Here is a 16240-nt window from a genome sequence, read left to right as displayed (position 1 = left end):
AACAATATCTTCTTTATGTTTCCACGGACTTTCGTCAACCTATTCGTCTTCATGTAAGTTTTTCTGCTTTGATATCGTCCATCAACTACAGCCTCCTTCGCCCTCTCCATCTCTTTCCTGAAATCATTCAATCTAGCACGTTCCTCATGATACAGTTCCGTCTAGCTAATGTTCCAATTAGTTTCTCTTCCTCTTCTCAATAACACTGAAAACAGTTCTTTTCTCCCCTACCATTTCTAACACCCTCTCATTCGTCTTTCGCTCGACAAACTAATTCTTTCCATTCTTCTCCACACCCACATTTCGAAAGCTTCCAGTTGTTTTTCATCATTTTTGCGTAATGTCCATGTTTCTGACTTATACAGTACAATATTCCACACGAAGCGTTTTATGAGTCTTTTTCTTAACTCTTTATTCAAGGTCCCACAAAATAGAATTTTCTTCCTCCTAAAGGCTTCTTTTGCTATTCATATCCTTGCTTTCATTTCACGTTCCGCACTTCATATCATCACTAATAATACTACCCAAGTATCGAAAACTAGCCATCTGTTCTATTTTCTCTCTTCCTATTCCCATATGAGACACCGAGCGCTTAATTCCAAACACCATGGCTTTTTTTTTTTTTTAATATTTATTTTCATCCCACATTCTTCACAACCCTTCATCAAGTTCTCTAATATCTTATTGATTTTCTTTTCAGATTCTGCCACAAGTGCCACATCATCTGCAAACTGTAAACATCAATCTTGCTTATGTAGGCTCTTTTTCACTATCTCTTCTAGATAGATAACAAATAATGTTAGCGAGAAACAACATTCCTGTCGAACTCTCCTTCTAACTGCACTCTCCTCTGTCATTTCCTCCCCAATTCTAATATTTACTTGTTGGTTCATATGTGTTTCGTATGAGTCTTCGCTCTTTCCATTCCAATCAACCTTTTTTAATAACTCCCAACAACAATTCCAACTCACACAGTCAAAAGCCTTTTCTAAATCAACAAATACTCACATCAGAGGAGCACCCACGGGGTCCACCGGGACCGGACCTCCCCAAAACATCCTAACTCAATATACATTTGAACACTTTCTTAATATAAGCATACTTGTTTAACAGGGAAATAATTTGATAGAGCACCTAAATAAAAAAATTATAAATAAAATTTGGTCTTACACCTCATCTGTATTTTTTTTCTTATAAAATCAATCTAGTTCTATCATTTTTAAAATGAAAATATCGGTGGAAGTACTTTACAATTAGGCCTCTTATCGTCTTTTCGGATGCAGAATAATACCCGTTCAATACTACATAGACCTAGTGACTTGTAGTATTGGGCCACTCAACAAAAATTTCTGGATGCGCGCCTGATACACCTCTTTCCCTTTTCCTATAAACCTTTCACCGATCACCTTTAATAATGCAATTGCATCTCTTGTACCCTTACTTCTCCTGAATCCGAACTGTTCCTCTTCAACTTTTTCATTTGTTCTTCCATACAAGCTTATGTTCAGCATTCAAAGCAAAATTTTTGCTGCATGCGATACGAGACTGATAGTTCTATAATCCTCACATCTCTCCGGGTTCGACTTCTTAGCCATCGGTATCATGATGATCGTCTTCAGACTACTTTCATACATTTCACAGCAGAGTCGAAACAATTCTTTTTTGCCCTCATCTCCCATATTATTAATGAATTCGATTGGTAAATGGAATCTGGAGTATCATTCTTTATCTACGTGGGCCGCAGTGGCTCAATGATAAAGCGTTCACCTCTGGTGCATGGGGTCCTAAGTTCGATCTCAGCTCGTGCCAAGTGAACTTTGTGGTGGACAAACACCGTGTGCGTGCGTTTTCTCGGGGTTCTCCCGTTCCCTCAAACTTTCTTCATTCCACCATTTTATTCATTTCTCAGCATCATCGTCTCCTGTCTCACCATCCCCTAGGAGTGTTAGGGGTTTTTACCCCAACTGGGAGCTGATCCTGGACTTAAAGGGTACAAGAACGTCACTAATCAATTTAGGGACTCCGAAAACTATGAATTCGACACTAATATCGGTCGTTTTCAATTATTTCTATGCCACCATTCCTCCTCTTTCAGAACTAATGGATTTAAACGGCATAAGAAGTGTCACTGTTCATTCAGTGACCCCAGAAATTACGGATTTGACCCCAATATCGGCCATTTTCGATTATTTTTGTTACCCCTCACTCTCCCTAGGTAATGGGGGACTTACCTTCTCTAAGGGGCGGAACTTGGACTTAAATGGTATGGGAACTGCCACCAATTATCTCATGGATCCCGAAAACTACAATTCCATGCTAATATGGGTCGTTTTCGATCATTTTTGGCTTCCCCCTCCCACTCCCCAGCTACTCAGCTTAGAATTGCAAGTTTTATATCGTTGAGATTCTATAAAAGTGACTTCAAAGTAGTCAGCTCATAATCAGGGGTAAATAGGTGAACAATTTGAAATGAATTTTGAACACATATTTGGGCCGACATTTTTATCATTAAACTTTGATTGAAATGTGTATTCCAAGGAGGAAAGGGGTTTCATTTTTTGCAAAGAATAACTCATAAACGCATTTTTTCCGTGCGAAGGACGGAAGCAAAGGCTAAATATGAAGTGCGAGGCTGTACGTCGAGTGAATGAGGGGTCTGGGCCAGGAGTGTTATTTGGGAAGGGTAGGGAGCAATTTTCCCCCTGATTTTGAGACAGACATGCTTTTTAACAAATTGTATACTAATGAACTAATAAAAAACGTAAAACTAATACATCCGTAGACAATCTGGCGTCTCTTTGGCAAAACCTGAAATTGACGCTACTGGTCTGAGAGTAAAGTTTCCAGCTAACCACAGACTAGGTGTCATATATTCAAGTAGAAAAGACCGAAACAAACTTTGACGGGAGCCAGGCCTCCTGTTCCGCAGGATCGATGTTCACGTTGAGACCCACTTAAGCTTAACGTCATTTTCTGTTTTTACTGTATGGACATCTTGAAAAACAATTTTAAAAAAGTTCTTACTAAAACCATGGAAGACGCCTTCTCTACTGTAGGATTTTGCAACTCGAAGGCTAAAGAGAAATTCCGTATACACGAAACTTTAGAATGCCATAAACTGGCTATACTACGCTACACGCAAAGAAAAAATCCAATAGAAAACCAACTAAACAGACAAATTTTAGATGAACAACTGAAAGCCAGGAAATTTCTGGAAAAAATGTAATCTCAAGTATACGTTATCTTACAAGACAAGGACTGGCATTTAGAGGACATGACTCCCGGTTCAGGAATTTCTTTCAGTTGATGAGCCTTCGCTCTAAAGATTTTCCCCAATTGAAGAGGTGGATAAAGGGAAACATGAAGAGATGTAATTTCATGGATGTCAAAATCCAGAACGAAATCTCGAAACTATGGGCCAAGAAATTGCTTTTCATATATGTAACAAAATCAAATCTCAAAACCCTGTTCTTTATCGTGTCTGATGGTTCCCGTGATGTGAATGGTCAAGAACAATTAAATATTTGTGCCAGGTGAGTTGATGAAGATCATGAAAGTCATGAAAGTTTTCTTGTGTTCTAAAGTATATAAAAAAAAACTACTGGTGAGTTTATAGCTTCAGTTATTCTGGATGAGATGATGAGACTCCAGCTTTCCATTGCTCAACTCTGTGGACAAGTTTATGATGGCTCTGGAATTAGAGTTCCATCTATTATATGTAAACAGCAACTTCTTGCCTTGTACGTACATTGTGGAGCTCTCAGTACTAATCTTATGATTAAGGGTGCCTGTAGTGCGTCAGAAGTAGTGAGAAACTCTTTGCATTGAGTGCATGAACTGGGATTACTGTTTTCGCATCACTTTCAGTGAGGTCAAGATTTTCTGCTCTGATCGAGGCTAATGCTGGTGGTCTCGTCTCAAACATTGTAAACATTCAACCCTTGTGTCCCACTAGGTGAGTTTGTAGACTCAGTTTAATAATGGGAGTTGTTTAATATTATGAAGAAATTCTCTCTACGTTGGAAAAGATGAAGACTGACAGAATTGTCAACACATCTTTACGATCAGCAGCTGGGCTTTTGCGGCTTTTTCAAGAAGGATCTACGTTTCTTGGGCTCATATGGTTAGATATAGTATCAGCAGGTTGAAGCTTCTTAACAGGACACAAAGACCCAATTTCAGTGTCAAAATAGGAAACAATACAAATCATAAATGAAAACATGAACTTGAATAATATGTTTAGTCAGTGATCATAAGTTCATTGTACTGTCATGAATCCTACAAATCAATATCATCGCCCTGGAAACCCTATTAATTTTAATAAATATTGTCAACAGTACCACAAATAGGATTTTTCGTGTCGCTGGAATAGAGCCTGTTATTACCATTGTAGCACTTTAATTCATGTTATGCGACATTTCGAAAATGAGGGTGCAATGCCTTCAGCCTTTCTTTAAATTTGGCCTACAATGTTGAGTGAAGGGTAGTGCCCCCCCAGAAAATTTTTGGTGGGCACGCCTATGGACTGATCACACATGAATTAGAAACTCCAACCGGAAGTAGGCTCAAATCTTGCAAACGGTGCGAGATATTGAAAAAAATAATCGAAAAAATCTCCCCTTTATGATACCCCTTGCCCATTTTTATGAAGAAGTCCTTCACTCGTGTCTGTACAGGGACATGTACAGATGTTGCGAAGAATGATAGAAGATTCATGCTCATATGTGAATGATGCGCTGTGTAGAGAGTGTAGGTTCAGTCACTTAAAATTTTAAAAGGTAACAATTAGTTACAGTATTATGGTGAAAGACAGAACAAGTGTCACGGATTTATGGAAAACACAAAAAATATTCTTGATATACTTCATACACCACCATTAATAACCTTACAAAGTTTTTATGATGCTGTTTCCGAACACGCTTATATACACACAAAATTAATTATGGGGATGCCAAAAAGAGAGCAAAATATGCTTTACTCTTATGCACGTTTCACAGCAAGAAAATCTGTATGATATTTAACATACACAACCTTGAGAACCGATACAAAGAGCGCTGTTTAAAATAAATAAAAGAAATATTACAATGAAAGCAACTCACCCTCAGCAGCAAACTTCCTATTGCAACACAGACTAAATAACACAAAGGAATACACGTATGTTTTCACCTTTCACTCACTTTTGTGTAAGAAAATATGCTTCCTAATTAATATCATAAGCAATGTTTAGGATTCCAACTGTTTAAATATATCTAAATAAATAAAACAAACACGTAAGTAATTCAGTTCCGCATATGCTTGATTAACTTTTCCCAACACCTAAATCAGATTTTACGGCCTTCAGTTTCCTGTCCGTATTATTTCGTACCGTCTTCTCATAATCTATTAAATCATATATAAAATCCCTTTCACTCTTGAAGTGTGCCATGTCATGGATTAAAAAAAAAAGTCATAACTACTATTGTCATCAACTGGAACAGACAAAGGTAGAAACGCCCATTAGTGGAAAGACCTTGAGGAAGCACTCAACAAGCAATGTTTCTATTTCCTGTTTCGAAGCCACCGAAATAACTCTGAAATGAGTATAGCAACTTCAATATATAATTTTCTTTGAAAGAGAAAGTGTGATCCTCTGTACAAACAGGAACGACTCTTCGCCACAACCAAGGGATCACGACCGTATTCCTCTACAGCAGTGATGGTCAATTTATAATATACTGAAGAACAGGACAAAATAAGAACCATATTTGGGAATTATTTTTCTTGCGAAACTAACGCTACGAAATCAGCATTTTTCCACAAGTCTGTCCCGAACCAACAGCTTTATTAATTCAAAGTTAAAGAAAATATTTCCACAGTTAGTTTTGATTTAGGTATGTCATGATGGCCAGCTATACTCTTTCTGTTACATATGGAGTTAAAAAGATAACAAAATCATACGCTTTTACTTTTGAGCGAAGATAGGAGGAAAGAAACTATGATCATCATAAAAAAAATTCAATTCGAGATAACGGATTTACACCAGGGTGTCTACTAAAATTCCAAAATGAAATTTCGTGACCTTTTCTTTCCCAAAATTTAGTAACATTTTCAAGAGCGAATTTGGCCGAATTTTCATGCATGTGATAGAAGCGTGCTTTGCTTGCGCTTTGATACCGTCTAAAGAAAACCACAGACATTTTTGCTGGTGAATTTTGATGTTTCATAGAACAAGATTTTCCAGTCTATACTTATATTTGTACAGATAAATTAAAAAAAAAAAAACTCAAAAGCTAAATTTCTTGACCGTTTTCTGATTTCGTGACTTTTTCATGACTTTCGTGACCGATAGACACCCTGTACACGTTTCAGGACCCCTACATCCTGAAAAAAGTGATTCTTGAATATATGTACCTGTATGTCCGTCCGGTAGTCCCTATGTAAACATACTCACTCACCTAGAGGCCATACCATTTAACGTATCCCCAACAAATTTTAAACTTACGATTTTTAAATATTTCTCTAGGTGTTCAAATTTTCTTCCTGCCCCAAAAATAAAGGTCGTCTACTGACGGGCAAAAATAAAAAATTGCTGTTTTCTCAAAAACAGCTTTAAGGATTTTGTTTATATTACATATATTAATATTTCATTAACAATCTGGGATATAAGTAATTTTTCTGGGAAAAATTTGGAAGGGGATGAAAAAGGTTTACTTCTGGAGGTGTTCTATTTGAGCTTTTTTTTAAAAAAAAACAACTCAGGTGATTTTATTAGTATCTCATTACTAATCTAACAATATGGCATAACTCGTTTGTCCTTCAAAAAAAAAATCACACTCGGTAGTGTACTCTTTTTTTTTTTTTTTTTTTTTTTTTTAAGTGATTTTCTTAGAAACGAGTAGGGCGATTTTGTTCCTACTTCACAAGTAAATGTCTCCACAATACGAGATAAGTCATTTCTCATGAAACAATCCAGGAGAGGTAGTTTACTCTTGGGGATGAATTTTTCTTTCTTTAATCGGATATTTTTCTTCAAAAAGACTCAGGTGATTTTATAAATATTTCATTGATATCCTACAATGTTGTGTTGCAAGATTCCATACTTATTACTGAAATATCCATAAGGGATAATTAACTTTTGAGGGTGAGTTTGCCGAAAATGTCTTATAATTTTGTTGGTACTTCACAAATACAAATGTTTCAGTAATAACTACACCATAACATCCGGTATTTGAAAATCATCGCTCTACATCCTGTTTCCACGGAATGGAATTTCCTATAACTGACAACCAATACAGGCCTAATATTTTCAATTAGTCTTCTTGCGACGATCATGACTTATATATATATATATATATATATATATATATATATATATATATATATATATGAAAACGCTCTTCGTTTACGATGTAACGACATAAACTTTTGCGTATTTTTAACAAATTATTGATAGACGTAATGTCAATCTATTATGTAAGTTACAAGTCTTTTGGAACCACCATGATCGCAGCAGCATCACATATTTTGTACCACTGCTTGGTTGGAATGGAATTTAGCATCGTTTTAGCACCGAGGCTATGAGACTTGGAGCTACAGTTTAAGGTGGTTTGGAACTATAATACGTTCAAATTTCAAGGTCCTCACACCGGGAATCGAACTCGGGACTCATGCACGCAAGGCCGCGCGCTAGCCACTAGACCAGCGGAGAGGGCCATATATTTTGTTGGGTTACTAACGAGACAATTGAGGCTGTATCATCTCCAAAAAAATGTAGTGAAAGTGATCCCTCGTCCGGTGGGCAACCCTCATATTCTGAATGAAAATTATTCTCGGGTCAACTCTGTTATCTTTGTGAGTTTCGTCTTCGTGAGTATTACATTTGCCTTGGGATTATTATGTCACAAGATTCCTTGTTCTACCATGCACAGCGAAAGGACGAGAAACACAATGGGAGACTTTTATGTAACAACGCAGCTACGGCCTACTTATTTCACTTTCTTTTATTCACACCAAACAAACCTTCCTGAATGCGATGAGCAACAATAAAGCGGCAGTTGTACTCGCAACACAATTGTAAGGAAGCTATGGAATTCTAACACTCGAGTTCATCGTTCATTGAAATGTGTATCAAGAATTACTATTGTTCTTTTTGTACGACGACTATTACCGTGAGGTGATTATAAATTGAAGAAGACAAGATAATATATAAAACTCAGGAATCTTTCATTGCATCTCTACTGTATTGAAAATGAAGCGCTGAAGAACAAAGCTTTTCCGATGCCGAAATATTCATATTTATCCGGAATAAAAAATGAAATGAAATTTTTTAGTTTAGCGTCCCACGGTTACACCGGCTAGGCTAAAGGAGACGGTGATGATGAGAGATGAATGAAATGGTGGAATGAAGAAAGTGGGAGGAAACGGGAGAACCCCGAGAAAACCCATGCACACGGTGTTTGTCCATAACAAAGTTATCCGGAATAAGAGTTAAATATAACTGTCAGAACAAAATAACATTTCCATTATATTCCACTATTCTATTCTACAGTATTTATTTATTTACTTACAGGGTTTCCACTTACTAAGCGAGCAGAATTCCCTGAACTTTCTAAGTTTTCAAGATTATGATTTACGAATTTCCAAGTCTATATGTAGCAACTATATTTTTCCCGACCAGGTGATTCATCTACTATGCACAGGGCTTGAAAAATATCCTCGCCTGCTAGCTAGTGGCGAGTGCTTTTTTACATTTGGTGAGTGAAGTCCGATCAAGATGAAACAGGATGTGTAGCATTTGGTCTGGCTAGTAGATCCTTTTAGCTGGCTAGTGCTTACAACAGTGGTCGGAGTGAGACGGTATGCGGTGGTATACCATGCCACCTCTGGTTTCACAGTGATGAAGACGTACCATCTCTGGTTTTTCAGTTATCAAGACATACCGTCGCTAGAAAATGGATGTTAATATATTTTTAATAAATCCATTCCTATACACAGTAATTGACAAACTGCTATGCAGATCAAAGATTTTATTACATGTAGAAATAATTTTCGAGTTGGCAACACCAACATTTTTGTTATATTTTTCCTACCTTTTGTTTTTAAAACAAGATGTCTACAAAGAAGTTCACCCTTGCTCCTACGCAAGAACTCGTGTCGGATATGCTGGTTGCGCAATCCATCCAAGAGGCAGTATATTGAGGCGACTCGTTTAAACTGAAATCGGAAAGTACTATTCTGGGTTCTCCGGGACTTCTTTTGCGTACAATGGTAAAGAAATACATGAATCCTGTATTTATGAGAAAAAATATAGTTTACGCGATCAAAATAATATGTTAGTTTGCTCAACTGTTCGTTTAATATGTGGTGTGTGAAGATTAAATTGATGGAGCTTATATACGGTACTTTCACTAAATCATATTTTTGCATCTTTCAAATAATTGCATAACTACTTTCCGGGGGGTCTGGAGTACCCCTCAGTCGAGAGGGCAGTTCGGAAGTTTACCCACGGGAAATTGTTTAAAAATTGATAATATATAAATTGGGGGCGCGGGCAAAGCTTCTCCATGCCCCACCCGTAACTACGAAAAGTTCTTCCATGGTTTTGAGTCATTATGTAAATAAAAATGCAATATTTTAGGCAGATGCATATACATGTACGAAGGTCACTTCAAAAATAACGTACACTAATGTCTTTGTGACTTAAATGTTTATCGTTTGGGAACGATCTCTTTACATGCCGGGTTCGATTCCAGGTGGGGGTCCTTCGTCGAAAAAGCGTAAAAAGCTTTTTCAGGCCAGCCATCTTGAATGGGGTTTTCCTCATTCACACCAGGCAAATGTAGGGGTGGTACCTAACTTATAGGTCCCAGGCTACTTGTTTCCTTCCCTTTTTCCGGATAGTGTGCTCGCCGAGAGACGTCATCTTTCAATCGTGATGGGCTAACATGGCAATGGATGCCGAAAGTCCCGAAATATAAATCCTAATCCTTTACATGTTGTCAATATAATCTCCCTGCTTGGCAATGACGGAATCCTAATGTCCGGGTAGCTTCTGTATTCCATCAAAGACGCCATCTTTGTGAAGTTGCCGATTGGTTCCAGTAACGGCTGCAGAAAGCTCGTCCAGACAAAGAAACCAACGTCTACGCATACGCTCTTTCAACTTTAGGAACAGGTTGTAATCTGGTGGACTCATGTTTGGACTGTAGAGATTATGAAGTAACATTTCCCGACCGTATTTGCGAAGCTTTTGACGCACAGCATTAGCGGTATGCGGGCGAGCGTTGTCGTGAAGCATCAGTGGACCTGCCCTGAGCAAGTGCCGTCGTTTTTTTTTTTTTTTTTTCTGGACAGTTTCAGCAGGAATTCACAATAATATGCTACTATGACACTTCTTCCACATGGAGCTCTGTTAGTTATAATAAATTGGAGATCATAAGCAAAACATCATCATTTGCTTAACCTTTGATTGAGATCGTCGACACTTTCTTGGTTTTGGAGAAGATGGAGCTCTCTACCCGTTGGATTGTATTTCAGCTTCGACTCAAAGTATTAAACCAGGTTTCATCAATAGCACTAATGCGACGCAAAAGTCCTCACCTTCAACGTTGAATCTTTGTTCCGGTATCGTTGCCTTGTCCAGACGTCTGCTTCTGTTCAGCAGTCAAAAAGTGGGGGGACCCAGCGTACAGAACCTTTTTTTTTCTTCTTAAATCACTTGTCAGAATTCGATATACTGATGTAGATGGAATACTGGGCGTTAAAAACTGAAAATCTGCACAAAATTTCCTGACTTTTCTGTCTTTTCATGAAATTTCTTGACTTTTTCAGGACTTTTACGAGTAAGCTGAACTACCTGATTTTTCCAGGTTTTTCAGGATTTCCAGGTCGATGGAAACTCGGATTTATTTGTTAGGTGCTACAAACAGTATATACACAGGCATTCCTATCTTAGTATTGATTTAACTAGCTCGTAACTTAAGGAAAATATGTAAAATAATAATAATAATAATAATAATAATAACCATTTTTGAATTTGCGAACATGAAACACTCGCATGGCCAAATTTATTAAAAGGAACCAGATCGGATTCCTTCGTTACCATATTTGGTATCATAATTCAAAAGGAATTTGGATATATCAAGAAACAAATTTGAAATTTTGAGTTTTTTCTTTATTATATCAGAGGTAAAATTTCCGGTCGCCACTGCCGACTGGATATTTAGAACTGGCGACCAGTGTTCAGTAGAAATGGTTTCTGCCCAGAAAGTGAAATCTTCACAACGTTGTAATTCGCCCCTCCCTTTCCACCCCCAACATAAATGGTTTGCTTCCTGGCGTGTAAACTAGAGAGATGTAATTTCTTTCTTTGTCAAACTAAATGCCATGGGACAGGGTAGCTTACTCATAATTTGTACGTGAGAGATACTGGCGACCATCATTTTTGGATTGGCGAGTGCGTCTGACTTTGAAATTTTGCGCCGTGTATGCCTCATACTTTGTAGATAATGTTTTCTTATTTAGTTTACTAAAGCTTACCTGATTGTGTCGTGTTAAATCAAAATACGCTTGAGTTCAATGAAAAATCTTGAGTCAATGAGCACTTCTAACAAAATCAACTGACGAGTTTACAATCGACAGCTCCACTTCCGTTAATGCAGCCGATATACCTAAAAGTACGTTTTACTTCCATAGGCTTTATATATAATCTCATTATCACCAATTAGCGATGAGCAGGTTTGGAAAAAATCCGTTTAGAAAACACCTGGGCCAATTTGCGTTTTTCGGGTTTTTATTGGCAAATGTGGGTTTTTCGGGGTTTTATTGTGTTTGCGGATTATCTTACGTTTCTTTCGAACAAAAATATTACAAAGTGATTCATATATGAAGGGTACGGGGAAAAAACAAGGAATGTCCATGTATGTGCTTTTTCGGGTGCTTTCTCCTATCTGTTGGTGACTCTTGGCACTCTTTGACTGTCTATGCCATGCATGGGTAGATGTAGAAATGTTCATGTAAAAAGTGGCAAAAGATTTCATAACCCTATTCTTTGTACGCGGTTTTCAATATTAAAACGCTGTTTTCTCGAAAATGCAGTTTTGTGACATTCCTTGTTTTTTCCCCTTACCCTTCATATGAGGATAACATCATTGTCATGATTTACATTCTTTTGTACACTAATCAAGACGTCTTAATTTTTTTTTTCTATTTTAATGGTTCAATTTCCTGCTTCTCTAGTGTTCAGTATTTGTTTGATTATTGAAGTTTAACGTTCGTTTTCAGTACCCAGGCTATAGGAGGCATGGACTTACAATTAAATTGGAATTCGAATCATTGTAATGGGTTCCCACCGGAAATCGAATCCGTGGCCAGGTGCACTGGGTGCGCGCTAGCTACTAGACGAGCGGGAAAGAATGTTCAGCGTTTGAGTATATGAGGAAAAATCAGTATTTTGGTTTGCATATACAGGGTGTTTCAAAACAACACCGACAACGTTTGGGAGCTGATTCCTGACACCAAAATAAGACGAAAAGTATAGACCAACCTGGGTTCACAAATGCTTCCTTTCGGAGTTATAGGCTGCCGGAAACATGAAAAAATGAACTTTAAAAAACTATAGCTCCAAAACTATGGGACCTACGATAGTCGGGTCCAGACTTCACTTAGGAAGTAATATATGCTCTGCCCAAAAATACATGTTTCAGAATCAAAAAGTACTTACGCAACAATTTTTAAAGCGGCAGTTTGGCTACGAGCATATAGTTTGAAGTACTCACCAACTACCTCTATAAAAATTGTTGTGGAAGTACCTCAGGATTCTGAAGCATGGATATTTGGAAAAGGCACATACTAGTTCCTAAATAAAGTCTTGATCGACTACGGTAGGTTCCATAGTATTGGAGCAATGGACCATTAAAGTTAATTTTTTCATGTTCGGCAGCCTGTAACTCCGAAAGGAAGCATTTGTGCACCCAGGTTGGTCTATACTTTAAGTCTTATCTGGATGTCAGGAATCACCTTCCAACCGTTATCGATGCTGTTTTGAAACACTTGTATATATTGACTTTCCCGATGTCATTTAAGTTTAAATTCATCCCCCATGGTTGAGGGATGGGGCGACGTAAAAAAAAAAAACGATCGATATGAGTGTCCAATCTAGTTGCCGGTGTCATGAAGTGAATAGTTACACTCTCGATGACGTTTAAGTCCAAGTTCAGCCCCTATCAGTATGGAGGTGAGGAGTGGGAAGAGGTGACACAAAAATAGTGAGGAGTGGTAGGAAGAGGTAACATAAAAATAAACTAAAACTACATAGTGTCTAATCCATACTTTCCGGGGTCGCTGAAAAGAATAGTGACACTTCTAATTGTCTTTATATCGAAATTAATCCCTCATACGTATCCTAAGAGGGAAGGGGTTCAAATACTCTGCATATACATATTCTTCCCGAGCAAAGAACGGGGTCGCATCTTGTCACATTCAGCCAAACTCAGTATATCAGTAAAACTTAGACTCACATGGCTGAAGACCAAACTAAGCTCAGAAACAATAAAATCAATCAAGTTGTTTTCGTCTGATATGTTGGCCATTATCGGTTCCACTGAAAAGAGCTGACACAAAATAAGTACATGAACCAATAACTATTATATGTCATAATATATGCATTTATAGTGCAATACGACTTAACTATGCATTTCAGTTTGTATTTTATAAGTTTTATATACATATACACATCATCAGCTCTCTTGTGGCTATATAGGCAACGTGCGCAAATTTGATGTGGGAGATCCAGGTTCGATTGCTGGTGAGTGTAGTTCTGATTCCATCTTAACCTGTAGGTGCACGTGTCATACTATAGCCTAGCTTCTGGAAGAGATATTAGGCTACGAATCAACCAACTGAATAACACGCAGTAAAAATTATTTCTGTAACATGAAAACATTACATTTATTAAATAGCCAAGTTTCCCATTTGCATTCTACGATTTAATGTTATAATCTCAACATCCTAATTACAAGCATGTGTTTTTCTGTTGAGCGGTAATTTCTGGAAATCAATGTAATACGAGAGAAGATTGGTTTACCTACGAAATGTTATGCCACATTCTTTATTCTTTTTACCATTTCTACTATGACAATAGATGCAAATAAGCTTGTCAGTTCCACGAAAATATTAAACATCTATGTCGTATCACTGCTACTCGCTCTTAGATCTTCGAACACATGGCGGAAACAATCCGGTCAAGCCAGTTTTACGTGAAAATGCTGAATTTGAAGTTTGGTCCCCTCTATTTTTTCTTTTGGGGTCCTTTTGACTCTCGCGCTAAGATGAATTTATATGCAAACAACTCCTCTATTCATGTCATCCTCTATTATATATTTTGCTCCGTACTCCTCTATTCATGTCATCTGAAATTTTTTGTCATTATTCCATAGCGCGCTCATTTTTTTTTTTTTTTTTTTTTCACGTCGTGTTCCTTTTCATGATGACAAATTCCTACCATATTTTAGCAATAAAGCTTGCATAACTATCTGCACTCATATACTGGTCACTTATTGCACTCTGACTATGTTACAAAACATTATGGCTGAAAATGTGTTTCATCTCTAGCAACTGTCAACCAGTGTAAAATGAAACGGATACGGAAGTTTATCCCATCAAGCTTTGACAGTATACAATATAGTTAGTGAGACATAGCCCAAAATCAACTTTCAAACTATAATATTGTCCTATGTCCAGCTTTCGAAAGATGATATCGAGTTAACAAACTCAGATGCTTGAGTGTGAATTCCCATGCCGCTTTAGAGAAAAACAATTTTTATGGCGTAAAAAAAGTAGGTCGTTCATTGTCAATTTGATGCAGTTTTTGTTTTTATCCTCCAGAAACAAATTATTTTCTTATTTATGTACTGCATATGAATAATACAGGGTGTCCTACGTAAAAACCGGTACGCCTCACGCACGAGATTCAAGTAACACTTTAACAGTAACAATGAACTAACTAACAACGAATAGATAATAGTAACGTTAAACAATTACCTGTTTATAACAGATGCTGGAAGAGGTGGTCATGGGCACCCAGGCATCGCTGACCTCGTTTGATGACGTTACCAGCAACACGCTGCAATTCTGCAGGCGTGATGTTAATTTCTCTAGTAATGTTCCGCTTAAGATCGTCTATTGAGTGAGGACTGTTACAGCATGGAGACCTTGGGAGCCAAAGGCTTCTACTAATAAGTCTGTCTTCAGGAAACACGTTCTCACAACAACTGACGCACGAACACACTGCTGCACTCAACTCTGATAAAATGCAATGTAGCCACTTTTGAGACAGTGTTGTCACCCCACAAGCAATTTAATACAGATGATTAATCGGTATGTGAGGCGTGCTGGTTTTATGTGGGACACCCTGTATAAATTGTATCTTTGACTTCTTTTAACAGTCACACATACTTAAGTTAAATTGTTTCAAAGTCAGAATGAGTGATATACAAACATTCTGCGCCCCTATCGGGAAATGAGTCCAAGACTCGCTTACTAAAAACAAAGGCATATTAACCTTCGGCTACATCTATACGAATATAAGTCAAAACTTTATACAACAGAAGAGTATTTAATTGTACGGTTCACTTTAACATCACACAGTAAAATAAAAATAATTGTGGGTAATGCAATGTTATGAACAATTACGAGACTGATGTCAACGATCTTATTGCTGTGGATAATAAGAAAAACATCGTCATAAAGTCATATGAGAAAGCGAAAGGTGAATTACGCTGAGAACATATTAATAATTCTGAATTTACAGTATCTTCTGCATTACATATGGTAGATATATAAAAATAAATTGTTATAGTGATATCATAAAGAAAATTGCTTTTACTTGAAATGGCGCTTCGAAAGTGAAATTAATTTTCTGCTAAAAGAAAATAATCTGGAATCATGAACGTCGTCACTGCTCAATTAATCCATTCCATGTTCTCATCGCACATTTTAAACATTTGCGAATAATTAACAGTAAATGTTTTTGTTAATATCAAGGAGAGTTAATCTCTACAATGTTCAAATATATATAAAACATTCTTCTTAAAGAAAGAGAAAAAAGCAGCAAAAAAAGACTTTGATTTGCAGTATTCTTTTGAACACATTGCTTCACCGTAACTTGTGCTTATATCAATAACGGTTTATAATCGTTTTTTAGAGTGAGGTTAATAGGCTGTCACTGTCCTAGGAATGGAACGTCTAAATCGGGGGTATGAAA

General features: G+C 37.2%; 1 protein-coding gene across 4 annotated transcripts in view; it reads right to left on the bottom strand.

Moving 5' to 3' along the window:
• Nucleotides 1–16240, bottom strand: part of LOC145692692 (uncharacterized) — a 180533-nt gene that overhangs the window by 62740 nt on the left and 101553 nt on the right. The window contains exon 1 of one of the 4 annotated variants that reach the window (XM_081768111.1): nt 5100–5254. The exons of the other annotated variants lie outside the window; for them this stretch is intronic. The gene's annotated coding sequence lies outside the window, so the exon portion shown is untranslated. Of the gene's footprint in view, nt 1–5099; nt 5255–16240 lie in introns of those variants that run through there. 4 annotated transcript variants of the gene reach the window in all.

Source organism: Thermobia domestica, chromosome 1, assembly GCF_964235325.1.
Source record: "Thermobia domestica chromosome 1, izTheDome1.hap1.1, whole genome shotgun sequence".
NCBI lineage: Eukaryota > Metazoa > Arthropoda > Insecta > Zygentoma > Lepismatidae > Thermobia > Thermobia domestica.
Note: the sequence above shows the minus strand (reverse complement) of the source record. Positions and strands in the feature narration are given on the sequence as shown.